This window comes from Trachypithecus francoisi, unplaced genomic scaffold, assembly GCF_009764315.1.
Source record: "Trachypithecus francoisi isolate TF-2019V2 unplaced genomic scaffold, Tfra_2.0 Lachesis_group2, whole genome shotgun sequence".
Classification (NCBI taxonomy): Eukaryota; Metazoa; Chordata; class Mammalia; order Primates; family Cercopithecidae; genus Trachypithecus; species Trachypithecus francoisi.
The window spans coordinates 76,401,853-76,421,876 of NW_022681465.1; the positions used below are offsets into that span (position 1 = coordinate 76,401,853).

General features: G+C 38.0%; 1 pseudogene; it reads right to left on the reverse strand.

Annotated features, from left to right (window-relative positions):
- Nucleotides 1-650: 650 nt before the first annotated feature.
- LOC117066051 overlaps nucleotides 651-20,024 on the reverse strand; it is a 36,722-nt pseudogene continuing 17,348 nt past the window's right edge.

The window sequence follows — 20,024 nt, forward strand, 5'->3', positions numbered from 1 at the left end:
TCTTTTTTTCATACCACAGCAGACAGATGTGTTTTAATAAAAAAGAAAAAAAAGCCCCTTTAATCAGAAAGTCTGATTAAATTCAATATTAACTCAAACTCTTAAAAATATTTTGGAAAAGTCAGCAGGATACATCACAGAAAAGCAGGCAGCTGCTAAAACTTCTTTGGTGGAAAAGTAACTTGCATATTTATCCAAGCTGCTGAAATGATTATCAAAACGAGTTTTTTTTTCTTTTTCCAAAAACAGATTTTAAGATACACCAAAGAAGCTATACAGATATTCCCTAACAATACAAAACTTTAACAATGAAGTTAAACTATATAGCAAAAGCCAAGTATGACAATACACATGAATAATTTATAAAGTAAGCCGTTAAATCCAGGAAAACTAAAGTGGAGAGATCTTACTGAAGGGTAACACACATAAAATGAGGACTAAAAGCAGGGAACAATCCTTAACATTTTCCCAGTGACTGACTAAACCTCAAAAAGACAACTTAGGAAAATGATTAACATGCAGTTTTTATTTTTTTCCTAGCCAATTCAGTTCTACTTAGATAGATCTGGTTACCAGTCAATACATACATAAATTAGTTCTTTTTTTTTTTTTTTCTACTCAATTACTACCATTTTTTTCTTTTTCATCTTTTCCCTAATTATCCCTTTGGTTTGATGAGTTGAACTCAAAAGGTTTGCTACCTAAAATGATTATCAACGCTTATGGGAATAGCACTCGAGAAGTGCAATCCTAGAAAAGGCAAATTTTTAACAGAGGTGGCTTGACAAAGTTAAGCATTCATTCTCAATATAACAATGTCTCCCATGTTAGTCACAAGGTTAATGGCTTGCTCTTGGCTAGATCACATGATCCTGCATGATACTGGAATGCTTCCTGGTGAGGTACTGCAGAGCTACGTGCACATACACCCATGAAAGCTTTCAATAAATGCAAAGCATCGTTTTAAACCATTTCAGTAGAATAAATAAAAAAAATCGCATTTCTCTTGGCTTGCTTTGCTTCCTGAGCTGACTTGGAGTGCTGTTGGTGATACAGAAGTCACAACAGTTAGTTAGTGGCTACTCCAAGCTCTTTAGACTTCAGCACTTTCGTTTCTTCAAGCCTCAGCACTTTTCTTTGGCAGCAATTATGGTATTCTTCATTAGCATTGCCACTGTCATGAGGCCAACACCTCCAGAAACTGGAGTGATTGGCTTTTTGCCTAACTCCTTTAAAATCCACATTTCCAACCAACTTAGGTTTAGCAGTTACAGGATCTTGAACTGTATCTATTCCCACATCAATGACTATTGCTCCTTCCTTGGACATATTTGCTGTGATCAGATTTGGAATGACTGCAACATATATTACAATATCGGTAAGAATTGTATGTTTCCTCAACTGCTCTTTGGGGTTATATCAATGAGATATTATAACAGTGAGATCACCTCCGTGACGTTCGTGCACCCCATCTGTGTGCAGTGACATTGCAATGGGCATTCCAAGATTTTTTGACCTTCCAGCCAAACTGCATTCTTCCCTAGAGTTGGAATGCCAGTTTGCTTAATTATTTCCCACACACCGCATGAAGTAGCTGGTACATGGAATACTGGTCCAGATACATTCGCCCTACATTTATTACATGAAAGCCATCAACATTCTTATCTGGAAAAACAGCATTGCAGATCTTTCTCTCATCAATATGCCCTGGAAGAGACAGGTGAAGGAGGAGGCCATCTACATTACCATCATTATTCAATTTATTGATTAAATTCAACAATTCTTCCTCTGAAATTGAAGCTGGTTTCACAATTGTCTCACTGTTGATTCCCACATCTGAAGCTGCCCTGGTTTTGTTGAGGATATAGGAGTGACTTGTAGGGACTTGTAGGATTTTTGCTCACCAGAGTCAAGCCTAGGCATGGCCATTTGTTGCCAGAGGCCAGCTACTCCTCCACCTCCTGCCACACTTCCTGCTTGATCCATCGGGCCAGTTTCCTGACAAAAGCTTCATTTAGTTGGCAGTGGGTTCCTCCTGAGAACCGCACTGCTTCATCCAAAGCTGACAGACCAAGAGTGAGTATATGAGGGCAAAGGCAACAATTTTTAGGTTGGCCAGCTGTTCAGTTGGTGCAAAAGCTTAGCTCATAAGAGCAGTGAGAGTTATCAGAACTAGCAAGAGCTCTTCCCTGAGGAAGTTCAAAGGAACTGTCGCGAGGTGAAAAGGGTGAGGGGCAGCTCTGAGCGGGCTGGATCAGCGGGCGGCCAACGCTGACATGAGGGAAGTCGCAGCCAGAGCCCGCCCCCGGTGCCCTCGCTGGAGTGACACTGATTTTAAACTTTTTTGCCTTTGCGTCCCAGCCTGGTCAAAGTTCTGATAAGCATCCATTTTAAACTAAATTTCAACTAGTTATGAAATGATTAAACACGTTTTAAAAAATATTTTGACTTGGTGCCCAAGTATTCGATCTTTTTTTTCTGTTACATATCAAAATTTAAGAATATGTAATAATAGTGAATTATTGCAAAGTTACTACCCTCTATGTAAATTTTTTTTAATTGTTGAAAATGATTTCTTTTGAATTTCATTGACATCCTCATGTTTTGAAAATTGCAGGATTTGTTGCACAAAGCCGCAGTTCACGGTGTTCTTACATTTTATGATTTTATGAATGCCCATTCTGTTTGCATGGAAACTTTCAGTTTTCATCTTCTAGATATTTTTAAAGCTTGTTATTTATATTGAAGGTTTTTTTAATCCATAAAGTTCCAATCCAACAAATGTATCATTTTTCTAAGTGCAAGCTCCTTTGCAAATGTTTTTGTTCCTGTCTTACTTTGGGTACCCTTCTTTTTATATTCTACAGTTGTCATATATTTGTTGACATATAGTCAGATAGAGCAGCCAAGGGTTGGTGCCCCTTAGCAACATCCTGCAATCCTGTCTCCTTTATTAATACCTAAGCTTACTTTTTCCACTCACTTTTTCCTTGTCTTACTCTGAAACATATACATTTCCAGAAGAGGTCGTGAAAATATATTTGTAGTTGAATGAGTGCTTATAAAGCAAACACTTGTGTAACCTAAGTCAAAAAGTAAAACTGGCAGCATTCCAAAACACATATCCAGTCTATTCATGCCGTTCTCCCTAATTACAGTTCTATCCCTGCACCCTGGAGGAATCCCTATGTCTTAATCAATTTTGTGCTGATAGAACATCTCAGATGACAGCAGCATGATTTATAATCCTTTGGGTATATCCCCAGTAATGGGATGGCTGGGTCATATGGGACTTCTAGTTCTAGATCCTTGAGGAATCGCCACACTGTTTTCCACAATGATTGAACTAGTTTACAGTCCCACCAACAATGTAAAAGTGTTCCTATTTCTCCACATCCTCTCCAGTACCTGTTGTTTCCTGATTTTGTAATGATTGCCATTCTAACCGGTGTGAGATGATATCTCATTGTGGTTTTGATTTGCATTTCTCTGATGGCAAGTGATGATGACATTTTTTCATGTGTCTGTTGGCTGTATGAATGTCTTCTTTTGAGAAGTGCCTGTTCGTATCTTTTGACCACTTTTTGATGGGGCTGTTTGTTTTTTTCTTAAGTTGATTGAGTTATTTGTAGTTTCTGGATATTAGCCCTTTGTCAGATGAGTAGATTGCAAAAATTTTCTCCCATTCTGTAGGTTGCCTGTTCACTCTGATGGTAGTTTCTTTTGCTGTGCAGAAGCTCTATAGTTGAATTAGATGCCGTGTGTCAATTTTGGCTTTTGTTGCCGTTGCTTTTGTTGTTTTAGATGTGAAGTCCTTGCCCATGCCTATGTCCTGAATGGTATTCCCTAGGTTTTCTTCTAGGGTTTTTATGGTTTTAGGTCTAACATTTAAGTCTCTAACCCATCTTGAATTAATTTTCGTATAAGGAGTAAGGAAAGGATCCAGTTTCAGCTTTCTACTTATGGCTAGCCAATTTTCCCAGCACCATTTATTAAATAGCGAATCCTTTCCCTATTTCTTGCTTTTCTCAGTTTTGTCAAAGATCAGATGGCTGTAGATGTGTGGTATTATTTCTGAGGACTCTGTTCTGTTCCATTGGTCTATATGTCTGTTTTGGTACCAGTACCATGCTGTTTTGGTTGCTGTAGCCTTATAGTCTAGTTTGAAGTCAGGTAGCATGATGCCTCCAGCTTTGTTCTATTGGCTTAGGATTTTCTTGGCAATGTGGGGTCTTTTTAGGTTCCATATGAACTTTAAAGCAGTTTTTTCCAATTCTGTGAAGAAAGTCATTGGGAGCTTAATGGGGATGGCATTGTATGTATAAATTACCTTGGACAGTATGGACATTTTCACAATATTGATTCTTCCTATCCATGAGCATGGTATGTTCTTCCATTTGTTTGTGTCCTCTTGTATTTCACTGAGCAGTGGTGTGTAGTTCTCCTTGAAGAAGTCCTTTACATCCCTTGTAAGTTGGATTCCTAGTTATTTTATTCTCTTTGAAGCAATTGTGAATGGAAGTTCATTCATGATTTGGCTTTCTGTTTGTCTGTTACTGGTGTATAAGAATGCTTGTGATTTTTGCACATTGATTATGTATCCTAAGACTTTGCTGAAGTTACTTATCAGCTTAAGGAGATTTGGGGCTGAGACGATGGGGTTTTCTAAATATACAATCATGTCATCTGCAAACAGGGACAATTTGACTTCTTCTTTTCCTAACTGAATACCCTTGATTTCTTTCTCTTGCCTGATTGCCCTAGCCAGAACTTCCAACACTATGTTGAATAGGAGTGGTGAGAGAGGACATCCCTGTCTTATGCCAGTTTTCAAAGGGAATGCTTCCAGTTTTTGCCCATTCAGTATGATATTGGCTGTGGGTTTGTCATAAATAGCTCTTATTATTTTGAGATACGTTCCATCAATACCTAGATTATTGAGCGTTTTTAGCATGAAGGGCTGTTGAATTTTGGCAAAGGCCTTTTCTGCATCTATTGAGATAATCATGTGGTTTTTGTCTTTGGTTCTGTTTATATGCTGGATTACATTTATTGATTTGCATATGTTGAACCAGCCTTGCATCCCAGGGATGAAGCCCACTTGGTCATGGTGGATAAGCTTTTTGATGTGCTACTTGATTCATTTTGCCAATATTTTATTGAGGATTTTTGAATCGATGTTCATCAGGGATATTGATCTAAAATTCTCTTTTTTTTTGTTTTATCTCTGTCAGGGTTTGGTATCAGGATGATGTTGGCCTTGTAAAATGAGTTAGGGAGGATTCCCTCTTTTTCTATCGATTGGAATAATTTCAGAAGAGAATGGTACCAGCTCCTCCTTGTACCTCTGGTAGAATTTGGCTGTGAATCTATCTGGTCCTGGGTTTTTTTTGGTTGGTAGGCTGTTAATCATTACCTCAATTTCAGAGCCTGCTATTGGTCTATTCAGGGATTCAACTTCTTCTTGGTTTAGTCTTGGGAGAGTGTAAGTGTCCAGGAAATTACCCATTTCTTCTAGGTTTTCTAGTTTATTTGCATAGAGGTGTTTATATTATTCTCTGATGGCACTTTGTATTTCTGTGGGGTCGGTGGTGTTATCCCCCTTATCATGTTTTATTGTGTCTGTTTGATTCTTCTCTCTTTTCTTCTTTATTAGTCTTGCTAGCAGTCTATCAATTTTGTTGATCTTTTCAAAAAACCAGCTCCTGCATTCATTGATTTTTTGGATGATTTTTTGTGTCTCTATCTCCTTCAGTTCTGCTCTGATCTTAGTTATTTCTTGCCTTCTGCTAGCTTTTGAATGTGTTTGCTCTTGCTTCTCTAGTTCTTTTAATTGTGATATTAGAGTGTCCATTTTAGATCTTTCCTGCTTTCTCTTGTGGTCATTTAGTGCTATAAATTTCCCTCTACACACTGCTTTAAATGTGTCCCAGAGATTCTGGTATGTTGTGTCTTTGTTCTCATTGGTTTCAAAGAACATCTTTATTTCTGCCTTCATTTCATTATGCACCCAGTAGTCATTCAGGAGCAGGTTGTTCGGTTTCCATGTAGTGGAGCAGTTTTGATTGAGTTTCTTAGTCCTGAGTTATAGTTTGATTGCACTGTGATCTGAGAGATGGTTTGTTATAATTTCTGTTCTTTTACTTTTGCTGAGGAGTGCTTTACTTCCAATTGTCTGGTCGATTTTGGAATAAGTGTGATGTGGTGCTGAGAAGAATGTATATTCTGTTGATTTGGGGTGGAGAATTCTGTAGATGTCTATTAGGTCCGCTTGGTGCAGAGATGAGTTTAATTCCTGGATATCTTTGTTGACTTTCTGTCTCATTGGTCTAATGTTGACAGTGGGGTGTTAAAGTCTCCCATTATTATTGTATGGGAGTCTAATTCTCTTTGTAAGTCTCTAAGGACTTGCTTTATGAATCTGGGTGCTCCTGTATTGGGTGCATATATATTTAGGATAGTTAGCTCTTCCTGATGAATTGATCCCTTTACCATTATGTAATGGCCTTCTTTGTCTCTTTTGATCTTTGATGGTTTAAAGTCTGTTTTATCAGAGACTAGGATTGCAACCCCTGCTGTTTTTGTTTTCCATTTGCTTGGTAGATCTTCCTCCATCCCTTTATTTTGAGCCTATGTGTGTCTCTGCATGTGAGATGAGTCTCCTGAATACAGCAAACTGATGGGTCTTGACTCTTTATCCAATTTGCCAGTCTGTGTCTTTTAATTGGACCGTTTAGTCCATTTACATTTAAGTTTAGTATTGTTATGTGTGAACTTGATCCTGTCACTATGATTTTAGCTGGTTAATTTGCTTGCTAGTTCATGCAGTTTCTTCCTAGCATTGATGGACTTTACATTTTGACATGTTTTTGGAATAGCTGGTAGCTGTTGTTCCTTTCCAAGTGTAGTGCTTCCTTCATGATCTCTTGTAGGGCAGGCCTGGTGGTGACAAAATCTCTAAGCATTTGCTTGTCTGTAAAGGATTTTATTTCTCCTTCACTTATGAAACTTAGTTTGGCTGGATATGAAATTCTGGGTTGAAAATTCTTTTCTTTAAGTGTGTTGAATATTGGCCCCCACTCTCTTCTGGCTTGGAGAGTTTCTGCCAAGAGATCTGCAGTTAGTCTGATGGGCTTCCCTTTGTGGGTAACCCAATCTTTCTCTCTGGCTGCCCTTAACATTTTTTCCTTCATTTCAACTTCGATGAATCTGACAATTATGTGTCTTGGCATTCCTCTTCTCAAGGGGTATCTTTGTGGCATTCTCTGTATTTCCTGAATCTGAATGTTGGCCTGCCTTACTAGGTTGGGGAAATTCTCCTGGATGATATCCTGGAGAGTGTTTTCCAACTTGGTTCCATTTTCCATGTCACTTTCAGGCACACCAGTCTGACATAGATTTGGTCTTTTCACATAATCTCATCTTTCTTGGAGGCTTTGTTCATTTCTTTTTACTCTTTTTTCTCTACATTTCTCTTCTCACTTCATTTCATTCATTTGATCTTCAATCATTGATACTCTTTCTTCCAGATGATCAAGTCAGTTACCGAAGCTTGTACATTTGTCATGTAGTTCTCGTGTTATGGTTTTCATCTCTATCAGTTCTTTTAACGACTTCTCTACATTGGTTATTCTAGTTAACCATTCGTCAAATCTTTTTTCAAGGTTTTTAGTTTCTTTGCACTGGTTCCATAGTTCCTCCTTTAGCTCTGAGAAATTTGATTGACTGAAACCTTCTTCTCTCGACTCGTCAAAGTCATTCTCCATCCAGCTTTGTTCCATTGCTGACAATGAGCTGCATTTCTTTGGAGGGGGATATGCGCTCTGATTTTTTGAATTTCCAGCATTTCTGCACTGCTTTTTCCCCATCTTTGTGGTTTTATCTGCCTTTGGTCTTTGATGATGGTGATGTACTGATGGGGTTTTGGTGTGGGTGTCCTTTCTGTTTGTTAGTTTTTGTTCTAACAGTCAGGACCCTCAGCTGTAGGTCTGTTGGAGTTTGCTTGAGGTCCACTCCAGGCCCTGTTTGCTGTGGTATCAGTAGCAGAGGCTGCAGAAGATAGAATATTGCTGAACAGCGAGTGTTGCTATCTGATTCTTGCTCTGGAAGCTTCGTCTCAGGGGTGTACTCTGCCATGTGAGGTGTGAGGTGTCAATCTGCACCTCATGTGGGATGTCTCCCAGTTAGGCTACTCAGGGGTCAGGGACCCACTTGAGCAGGTGGTCTGTCCGTTCTCAGATCTCAATCTCCATGCTGGGAGATCCACTGCTCTCTTCAAAGCTGTCAGACGGGGGCATTTACCTCTGCCGAGGTTTCTGCTGCTTTTTGTTTAGCTATGACCTGTCCCCAGAGGAGGAATCTACAGAGGCAGGCTGGCCTCCTTGAGCTGTGGTGGGCTCCACCAAATTCGAGCTTCCCAGGGGCTTTGTTTACCTACCTACTTAAACCTCAGAAATGGTGGGCACCCCTCCCCCAGCCTGGCTGCCGCCTTGCAATTAGATCTCAGACTGCTGTGCTAGCAATAAGGGAGGCTCCGTGGGCTTGGGACCCTCTGGACCAGGTGTGGGATATAATCTCCTGGTGTGCCGTTTGCTAAGACTCTTGGTAAAGTGCAGTATTAGGGTGGGAGTTACCTGATTTTTCTGCAGTTGTGTGTCTCAATTTCCTTTGGCTAGGAAAAGGAATTCCCTTTCCCCTTGCACTTCCCAGGTGAGGTGATCCCTCGCCCTGCTTCAGCTCTTACTGGTTGGGCTGCACCTGGGGACCAGCGCCAACTGTCCAACAGGATCCAGTGAGGTGAACCCAGTACCTCAGTTGAAAATGCAGAAATCACCCATTTTCTGTGTCACTCATGCTGGGAGCTGGAGGCTGGAGCTGTTCCTATTTGGCCATCTTCTGTACTCATTTGGTTGAAGTTTTGAGTTGATACATAAAACATTATAATTTTTCTCATTTAAAATATTGAGAAAGTGGTTCTCTATTAGCACTTGTAGATGCCTAATTTACAGAGGTAGATCTCTGATTTTAAGTGGAGTATCCTGAAATTGAAAAATGCTAAACCTAAAATGGAAATGCTGGGTCATAGATTCTGTATATCTTTACCTTGGCTAGATAATGGCACATTGTTTTCCAAAGGATGGTACAAATATTCCCATCAGGTGTGTATGAGAATTCCATTTATTATATCTTCACCTGTTAACCAATTTTCCTAATATTTGAGAAAAAATTCTGTATTACAGAAGAAAGCCAGTTATAAAATATGCAAGAAATTATAGAAAATATAATTTTACTTGCCCAAATGATATTATTAGATTAAGAGGAAAATATTAAATATTAATTGGTACCAAAATCATTAAGCAAATGATTGATGAGAAACTGGTCATTGGTTAATTGTTAAAAAAACCCTAATAGATTACTTTTTAATCTCGAGGAAAAATGCTTATCTGTATAGTGAAAGGGAAAAACAAAATAACTTAGTGTAAGAATTTATCAATCATAGTGCAACCAATGATGGTTAACCAGATATTATGTAACTTTGGATATGATGCTACATGAAGTATACACCATCACTTTGAATTGTTATTGGAAAAAATAATATAAATGTATTAAGCTTCTAACATAATATTAATACAGAATATAGACTATAGATAGGGAATACAAGATACAGGCTAACAAGTTCAATAATAGCATAGCAAAGCAACTAGACAAATTCAGAAATATTCTACAGAATGTAATTGGCTTGGGTTTTTAAAAAGTTAGTATTATGAAAAAGAAATTGTAATCAATTGTAAGAAATTTAACAAATATAAAAGCCACATGAAAGATTGGATCTTACATTTGATATTTGAATGGACAAATGAACTGCATGTAATATTTTTGGGTCAACTGGGGGAATTTTGAACATCGTCTCAGCAGTAGATGAGGTAAAATGTACTGAAAGAGAAAGTTACCAAAAAAACAAAACCAGATTGAGGAATGGTATGTACAATAAAATTTTATATTGATGTAAAACTAGATAGAAGTGTGTGTATGTGTGTATAAAGATTGGAAAGGTAAACATTAAGGTAATTAGCATTGGTGCCCACTGATGGTAATTAAATTGATTTAATTAAATTCAAAAATTTCCTATAGTGCACATGTGCTGCTTTTGTAACTGTACTTTTAAAAGTACAAACAAGATAATAAAAAGTTACCCAATTTAACTGATTACTTTTTGTTAATTGATTACTTTTTAATGGAGTGTATTTCCTGCTAAGAATTAAGATATAAAGGAAAGATATCTTTGGCCTAATAATCATTCTATGCATGACTAGCATTTCATATGCTAGATAATCTTCCTGGAAATAATGATTGCCTTGATTGTTATTATAAAGACCACTCCATAGGGTCATAAATCATCTAGTGTCCTCATCTTCTTTCCTGATTATGTGCATTTTAGTATGAATCAAAATAGTTAAAGTATTTCTTTCTCTATTTTAGCATTTTACGGTTTTGGTTCTATCATTTTCTTCTCTGTTATATTATGTTTAGCTTATTAAAGGAAGAAATAGATTGATTAAAATAAATTACAAAGAATTTATGTGCAGATAGCTGTCAATAGTTGTGAACAGGTTTTTTACACTCCTACTTATTTCATTTTATAAATATGTATTTTCAAAAACATGCACATCTTCTTCCTATTCTCTTTTCAAAGCCTGAATCATAATTTCTCAGTTCTATAACCCAAAGTAATAAGAGCCATTTATGACAAACCCACAGCTAACATCATACTAAATAGGCAAAATCTGGAAGCATTCCCCTTGAGAATGTGAACAAGACAAGGATGCCCGCTCTCATCACTTCTATTCAGTGTAGTATGGAAGTCCTAGCCAGAGCAATCAGGCAAGAGAAAGAAATGAAAGGCATCCAAATAGGAAGAGAAGAGGTAAAACTATTTCCCTTTATACAGGTGATAAAACTCTATACCTAAAAAACCCCATCCCATAGTCTCTGCCCAAAAGCTCTTAGAACTGACAAATAATATCAACAATGTTTCAGGATACAAAAGTCAATGTATAAAAATTAGTAGCATATCTATACACAAGTAATGTCCAAACTGAGAGCCAAATCAAGAACATAATGCCATTCACAGTAGCCACAAAATAGATAAAGTACCTAGGAATATAGCTAACAAGGGAGGTGAAAGATCTCTACAATGAAAATTACCAAACACTGCTGAAAGAAATCAGAGATGATACAAACAAATGGAAAAACAATATTGTTAAAATGACCATACTGTTCAAAGCAATGTACAGGTTCAATGCTATTCTTATCAAACCACCAATGACATTTTTCACAGAATTAAAAACAACTATTCTAAAATTCATATGGAACCAAAAAATAAGCCTGAATAGTGAAAGCAATCATAAGCTGAAAGAATAAAGCCAGAGGCATCACATTATCCAACTTCAAACTATGCTACAAGACTACAGTAACCAAAACAGCATGGCACTGGTAAGAAAATAGACACATAAAATCAATGGAACAGGCTAGAAAACCCAGAAATAAAGCCATACACATACAACCATCTGATCCTCAACAAAACTGACAATAACAAGCAATGGGAAAAGGACTCCTTATTCAATAAATAGTGCTGGATACCTGGCTAGCCATAAATAGAGGATTGAAACTGGACCCCTTTCTTTCACCATATACAAAAATCAACTCAAAATGCATTAAAGACTTAAATGTAAGACCAAAAACTATAAAAACCAAAGAGGAAAACCTAGGAAATCTCATTCTGGTCATAGGCCTTGGTAAAGATTTCATGATGAAGACTCCAAAAGCAGTTGCAACAAAACCAAAAATTGACAAGTGGGACTTAATTAAACTAAAGAGTTACTGCACAGCAAAAGAAACTATCAACAAAGTAAACAGACAACCTACAAAATGGGAGCAAATATTTTTGAAGTATACATCTGACAACGATCTAATATCTACTATTTATTAGGAACTTAAACAATAAGCAAAAACCAAACAATCTCATTGAAAAATGGGCAAAGGACATGAACAGACACTTCTCAAAAGACAACATACAAGCACCCAACATGCATATTTAAAATGTTCCTCCTTACTAATCATTACAGAAATGCAAATCAAAACCACAATGAGATATTATCTCACAATAATCAGAATGGCTATTACTAAAATAGGCTCATGCCTATAATCCCAGTACTTTGGAAGGCTGAGGCGAGAGGATTGCTTGAGCCCAGGGGTTTGAGGCCAGTCTGGGCAACATGGTGAGACCCTGTTTCTACAAAAAAGTAATAAAAAAAAACTAGCCAGATATCATGGTGCATGTCTGTGGTCCCAGCTATTCAGGAGGCTGAGTGGGGAAGATGGCTTGAACCCATGAGGTTGAGGCTGCAGTGAGTTGTGTTCATGCAGCTGCACTCCAGCCTGGGTGAGAGAGTGAGATGCTGTCAAAAAATAAGTAAGTAAGTAAGTAAGTAAGTAAGTAAGTAAGTAAGTAAATAAATAAATAAATATTACAGATGTTGGCAAGATTTCAGAGAAAAGAGAACCCTCATACACTGTTGGTGGGAATGTAAATTAGTTCAACCATTGTGGAAAGCAGTTTGGCAGTTTCTCAAAGAACTTAAAACAGGATTATCATTCGGCCCAGCAATCCCATTACTTTTTACACGTTCAATTTTTTGTTGCTATTGTCATTCTTTTTATTTTTACATATGCTATTCATACATATGGGTTGATAATGGTTTTAAGCTAATATTTTTGCTTTAAATAGCTGATTATATTTTAGACCAATTAAAATATAGCAATTTCTGCCTGAAAAATTTTCTTTAACATTTACGTAGTATATAAACCTGCTGGCAATGAATTCTCCTAGTTTTTGTTAATTTGAGAAAGTCTTTATTTTTCTATTTGAAACATTACTAGGGATAGAATTCTGGGTTGAGAATTTTTCTTTTTCAGCACTGTAAGGCTAGACTAGGGTCTTCCGGTTTGCATCATCCCTCTAACTGTTATCTTTCTTTCTCTGTATATATGTATCCTCCTTTTTCTTTTGCTGTCTTCAATGTATCCTCCTTTTTCTTTTGCTGTCTTCAACATTTCTTCTTTGTCTTCTGCTTTCAGCAGTTTGAAGATGGTATCCTTGGTCGGTGGTGTGTATGTTTGTGTAATTATCTTTCCTGGTGTTCTCTGAGCTTGTTGAAATGGTGGTTTGGTGTTTGTCATCAATTTTGGAGAATTCTTCACCATTTTCCTTCAAGTATGTCTGTTGCCTTTTTCTCTAATTCTGTTTCTAGAATTTCAATTACATGTACGTTAGATGGTTTGATATTGTTCCACAGCTCTTGTATGCTCTCTTCTTCTTCTTCTTTTTATTTTTTGTTTTTTTGTTTTTTTTTTTTTTTGGATTTTTTTTCCCCCAAGTATGGGAAAGAGAAAAATCTTTGTGTTTCAGTCTGAGTAATATCTGTCAATCTATCTTTAAGTTTACTAATTCTTTCGCTAGATTTTCCTCTAAGTCTACTGATGACTCAGTTGAAGGCATGCTTTGTCACTGTTATTGTGCTATATGTTTCTAATATTTCCATTTGATTCATTCTTGTGTTTCCATCCTTCTGCTGAAATTACCTGCCTGATTCTGCATGTTGTTCACCTTCTCCCTTACAAGTTTAAAACTTATTGATCATATTTATTTTAAATTTCCTGTCATTTAGTTCCAACATCTGTGTCATATCTGAATCTGGTTCTGGTGATTGCTTTTTTTCTTGGTAGTGTGTGTGTGTGTGTGTTTCATTTTCCTTACTTTTTGTATTCCTCATCATTTTTTGTTAAATACTAGTCATGTTATGTAGGAAAGAATGGTTTTTATTTCTGGAAATGGGTGTATCTTTTTTTTCTGCTAGGCCTTTAGTGTCAGGGATTGAGTTAATCTATTTAGGAGGCAGGCTGAGTTTGAAGTTTGTTTCTGCTATGGCCCCAGTGCCATTCTGCAATAGCCGCAGTTCCTACCTTCAGGTTAGCACCATAAAAGTTACTTTCTCAGGACCCTTGCCAGTCTTTTTCATGAGTGCTGGTGGGGTCTATGGCGAAAAGGTGAGAACTTTACCTTCATCTGCAGTCCCTAGGACTCTATGGTCTCTCACTAGCCCACACTCAGCTTCTATTAATTAATTAACGATTCTAGCTGAATTATTCTTACTCACATCTGGCTTCATCTGCCCCAGGGAAGCAAGTGCTTATATCTCATTTCTTCCTACTGGAGTTGTCTTTCCATAGAATTCAGACTAATTAATTGATGTATGAGTTCAGCTCTCTAAGAGTCATGAATTTGCAATTTGCCCAGCATATGTTGTTAGAATGAGCTCTCGCTAATCTACAGTAGAAGCCAGAGTTTATTAGACTCCATTGTTGCTTTGTTATACTGAAGCAAGAGATCTAAAGTAAGTTTGCTCAATAGAAAGAATATTGTGTGTATTAATGGGAGACTGGTTAATCTATATTAGAATATATATGGTATACAGTTCTATTGCTAATCTTATTTTACAGAGGAGAAAATAAGGCTCAGAAGGGCTAAAAATCATACCGGAACCATTCAATAGTAAGTAATAAGCTGGTACCTCACTATACTATATTACTTTTCTTATTATTAGCTTTTAAAAAATTGTGGCAAAATATTCATAGTATAAATTTTAACATCTTAACCATTTTTAAGTGTATAGTTTAGTAATGTTATCTACATTCACATTTTATAAACTTTTTTTATCCAGACACTACAATTAAACTTAATGTGTTAGGCTGTTTTTGCATTGTTATAAAATAATACCTGAAGCTGGGTAATTTACAAAGAAAAGAGATTTAAATAGTTCCTGGTTCTGTAGGCTGTATGAGAAGAATGGTGCCAGCATCTGCTTGGCTTCTAGCGAGGGCTGCAAGAAGCTTACAATCATTGTGGAAGGAGATGAAGACACAGCATGTCACATGGTGAGAGTGGGAGCAAGAAAGAGAGAGGGGAGCGGTTCCATGCTCTTTGAAATAACCAGATCTCACATGAACTACCAGAATGAGAACTCACTCATCACCAAGGAGACAGTGCTAAGCCATTCATGAAGGATGTGTTTCTATGATGCAAACATCTCCCACCAGGCCCCACGTCCAACTATGGGGATTACTTTTCAACTTGAGATTTGGAGGGGAAAAATGTCCAAACTATATCATTCATCCCCTGACCCACTAAATCTCATGTCCTGCTCACATTTCAAAATAGAATCATGCCTTTGCATAAGTCTCCCAAAGTCTTAATTTGTTCTAGACTTAACTTAAAAGTTCCAAAGTTCAAATCCAAACTTTCATCTGAGGCTCAAGGCCAAGTTCCTTCCACTGATGCACCTATAAAATCAAATACAAGTTACTTTCTTCCAAGATACAATGACATTAAAAGCATTGGGTAAATATTTCCATTCCAAAAGGGAGAAATTGGCAAAAAAGAAAGGGGTAATAGGCCCCATGAAAGTCTAGAACCCAGCAGGGCAGGCATTAAATCTTAAAGCTTCAAAATAATCTCCTTTGATCCCATGTACTGCATCCAGAGCACACTGATGCAAGGGGTGTGTTCCCAAGGCCCTGGGAAGCTCTGCTTCTGTGACTTTGCAGGGTGAAGCCCCTGTGGATGCTGTCATGAATTGGAGGTGTGTACCCACAGGTTTTCCAGGCTCAGGATCCAGGCTGCCCATGACTAACATTCTGGAGTCTGAAGGCCAGCGGCCGCCTTTCCGCAGTTCCAGTAGGCCAAGTCTCTATGGGGGGTCCAGCTCCACATTTCCTCTTCACAATTGGCTAGTAGAAATTCTCAGTGAGGGGTCCAGCCCTGTAACAGGATTCTGTTTGGGCACATAGACTTTCTCATACATCCTGTGAAATCTATGAGAAAACTGTCAAACCTCCTTCATGCCTGCATTCTGTGTGCTTGCCACTTAACACTATATGGAAGCTAGTAAATTCTATGACTTGTGACCTTCAAAGCTGTGGCTCAAGCTGTACCTGGGCCCTGTTGAGCCAAGGCTGGAACTAGAGCTGCTGTGATTTGGGGAGTAGTGTTCTGAGACTGAGCAGGACAATGGGACCCTGGATTTGGCCCCCCAAACCATTCTTTCCTCCTAGGTCTATAAACCTGTGATGTGAGGGGCTGCCTTGAAGACGTCTGCAATGCCTTTGAAGTCTTTTTCCCATTGATCTTAGATATGAGCACTTGGCTCCCTTTTAGTCATACTAATATCTCTAGCAAGTGGTTCCTCCACAACCTGCTTATATTCCTCTCCTGAAAATACTTCTTTTTTCTCTGCCACATGGCTAGCTTGCAAATTTTCCAGAATTTTACACTCTGCTTCCCTTTTAAATATAAGTTTCAACTTTAAGTCATTTATTTGTTCCCATATCTGATTGCAGGCTGTTAGAAGCAGCCAGGCTAACTCTTGAACATTTTGCTGCTTAAAAATTTTTTCTGCCAGTTACTCTAAGTCATCACTCTTAAGTTCAAACTGCCACAGATCCCTAGAGCCTGGAAACAAGGCAACCAAGATCTTTGCTAATGCATAACAAGTGTGACCTTGCTTGACTTCCTAATAAATTTATCTTTTCCATCTGAGACCTCCTTAGCCTGGCCTTCACTGTCCATATTTCTCAAAAAACTCCTGACCTCAGGTGATCTGCCTACCTCAGCCTCCCAAAGTCCTGGGATTACAGGCGTGAACCACCGTGCCTGGTCGCTGTCCATATTTCTATTAGAATTTTGGTTACAATGATTTAATCAGTCTCTAAACTATTCCAAACTTTTCCTCATCTTCTTTTCTTCTTCAGTACCCTCCAAACTCTTCCAACCTCTGCCCATTGCTCAGCTCCAAAGCTGCTTCCACATTTTCTGGTATCTTTATAGCAATGCCCCACTTCTGGTACTAATTTTCTATATTAGTCCATTCTTGTGTCTCTATAAGGGAATACTTAAAACTGGGTCATTTATAAAGAAAATAGGCTTATTTAGCACACAGTTCTGCAGCCTGAATGAGAAACGTCATACCAACATCTGCTTGGTTTCTGGTGAGGGCTTCAGGAAGCTTACTATCATGGCTTAAGATGATGGGAAGCCAGCATGTCACATGGTGAGAGTGGAAGCAAGATAGAGATGGAGAGATGCCATGCTCTTTATTATTATTATTATTATTATTATTATATTTTAAATTCTAGGGTACATGTGCATAACGTGCAGGTTTGTTACTTATGTATACTTGTGCCATGTTGGTGTGCTGCACCCATCAACTTGTCGGCACCCATCAACTCATCATTTACATCAGGTATAACTCCCAATGCAATCCCTCCCCACTCCCCCTCCCCATGATAGGCCCCGGTGTGTGATGTTCCCCTTCCCGAGTCCAAGTGATCTCATTGCTCAGTTCCCAACTATGAGTGAGAACATGCGGTGTTTGGTTTTCTGTTCTTGCAATAGTTTGCTGAGAATGATGATTTCCAGCTGCATCTATATCCCTACAAAGGACATAAACTCATCCTTTTTTATGGCTGCATAGTATTCCATGGTGTATATGTGCCACATTTTCTTAATCCAGTCTGTCACTGACGGACATTTGGGTTGATTTCAAGTCTTTGCTATTGTGAATGATGCTGCAATAAACATATGTGTGCATGTGTCTTTATAGGAGCATGATTTATAATCCTTTGGGTATATACCCAGTAATGGGATGGCTGGATCACATGGTATTTCTAGTTCTAGGCCCTTGAGGAATCGCCATACTGTTTTCCACAATGGGTGAACTAGTTTACAATCCCACCAACAGTGTAAAAGTGTTCCTATTTCTCCACATCCTCTCCAGCACTTGTTGTTTCCTGACTTTTTAATGATTACCATTCTAACTGGTGTGAGATGGTATCTCATTGTGATTTTGATTTGCATTTCTCTGAGGGCCAGTGACGATGAGGATTTTTTCATGTGTCTGTTGGCTGTATGAATGTCTTCTTTTGAGAAATGTCTGTTCATATCCTTTGCCCACTTTTGGATGGGGTTGTTTGCTTTTTTCTTGTAAATTTGTTTGAGTTCTTTGTAGGTTCTGGATAGTAGCCCTTTGTCAGATGAGTAGATTGCAACAATTTTCTCCCATTCTGTAGGTTGCCTGTTCACTCTGAAGGTAGTTTCTTTTGCTGTGCAGAAGCTCTTTAGTTTAATTAGATCCCATTTGTCAATTTTGGATTTTGTTGCCGTTGCTTTTGTTGTTTTAGACATGTAGTCCTTGCCCATGCCTATGTCCTGAATGGTATTCCCTAGGTTTTCTTCTAGGATTTTTATGGTATTAGGTCTAACATTTAAATCTCTAATCCATCTTGAATTAATTTTCATATAAGGAGTAAGGAAAGGATCCAGTTTCAGCTTTCTACTTACGGCTAGCCAATTTTCCCAGCACCATTTATTAAATAGGGAATCCTTTCCCAATTTCTTGTTTTTCTAGGTTTGTCAAAGATCAGATGGCTGTAGATGTGTGGTATTATTTCTGAGGACTCTGTTCTATTCCATTGGTCTATATGTCTGTTTTGGTACCAGTACCATGCTGTTTTGGTTACTGTAGCCTTGTAGTATAGTTTGAAGTCAGGTAGTGTGATGCCTCCAGCTTTGTTCTTTTGACTTAGGATGGTCTTGGTAATGCAGGCCCTTTTTTGGTTCCATATGAACTTTAAAGCAGTTTTTTCCAATTCTGTGAAGAAACTCATTGGTAGTTTGATGGGGATGGCATTGAATCTATAAATTACCTTGGGCAGCATGGCCATTTTCATGATATTGATTCTTCCTATCCATGAGCATGGTATGTTCTTCCATTTGTCTGTGTCCTCTTTTATTTCACTGAGAAGTGGTTTGTAGTTCTCCTTGAAGAGGTCCTTCACATCCCTTGTAAGTTGGATTCCTAGGTATTTTATTCTCTTTGAAGCAATTGTGAATGGAAGTTCATTCATGATTTGGCTCTCTGTTTGTCTGTTACTGGTGTATAATAATGCTTGTGATTTTTGCACATTAATTTTGTATCCTGAGACTTTGCTGAAAGTTTCTTATCAGCTTAAGGAGATTTTGGGCTGAGACGATGGGGTTTTCTAAATATACAATCATGTCATCTGCAAACAGGGACAATTTGACTTCTTCTTTTCCTAATTGAATACCCTTTATTTCTTTCCCTTGCCTGATTGCCCTAGCCAGAACTTCCAACACTATGTTGAATAGGAGTGGTGAGAGAGGGCATCCCTGTCTTGTGCCAGTTTTCAAAGGGAATTTTTCCAGTTTTTGCCCATTCAGTATGATATTGGCTGTGGGTTTGTCATAAATAGCTCTTATTATTTTGAGATATGTTCCATCAATACCGAATTTATTGAGCGTTTTTAGCATGAAGGGCTGTTGAATTTTGTCAAAGGCCTTTTCTGCATCTATTGAACTCATCATGTGGTTTTTGTCTTTGATTCTGTTTATATGCTGGATTACGTTTATTGATTTGCATATGTTGAACCAGCCTTACATCCCAGGGATGAAGCCCACTTGATCATGGTGGATAAGCTTTTTGATATGCTGCCGGATCCGGTTTGCCAGTATTTTATTGAGGATTTTTGCATCGATGTTCATCAGGGATATTGGTCTAAAATTCTCTTTTTTTGTTGTGTCTCTGCCAGGCTTTGGTATCAGGATGATGTTGGCCTCATAAAATGAGTTAGGGAGGATTCCCTCTTTTTCTATTGATTGGAATAGTTTCAGAAGGAATGGTACCAGCTCCTCCTTGTACTTCTGGTAGAATTCAGCTGTGAATCCATCTGGTCCTGGACTGTTTTTGGTTGGTAGGCTATTAATTGTTGCCTCAATTTCAGAGCCTGCTATTGGTCTATTCAGGGATTCAGCTTCTTCCTGGTTTAGTCTTGGGAGAGTGTAAGTGTCCAGGAAATTATCCACTTCTTCTAGATTTTCTAGTTGATTTGTG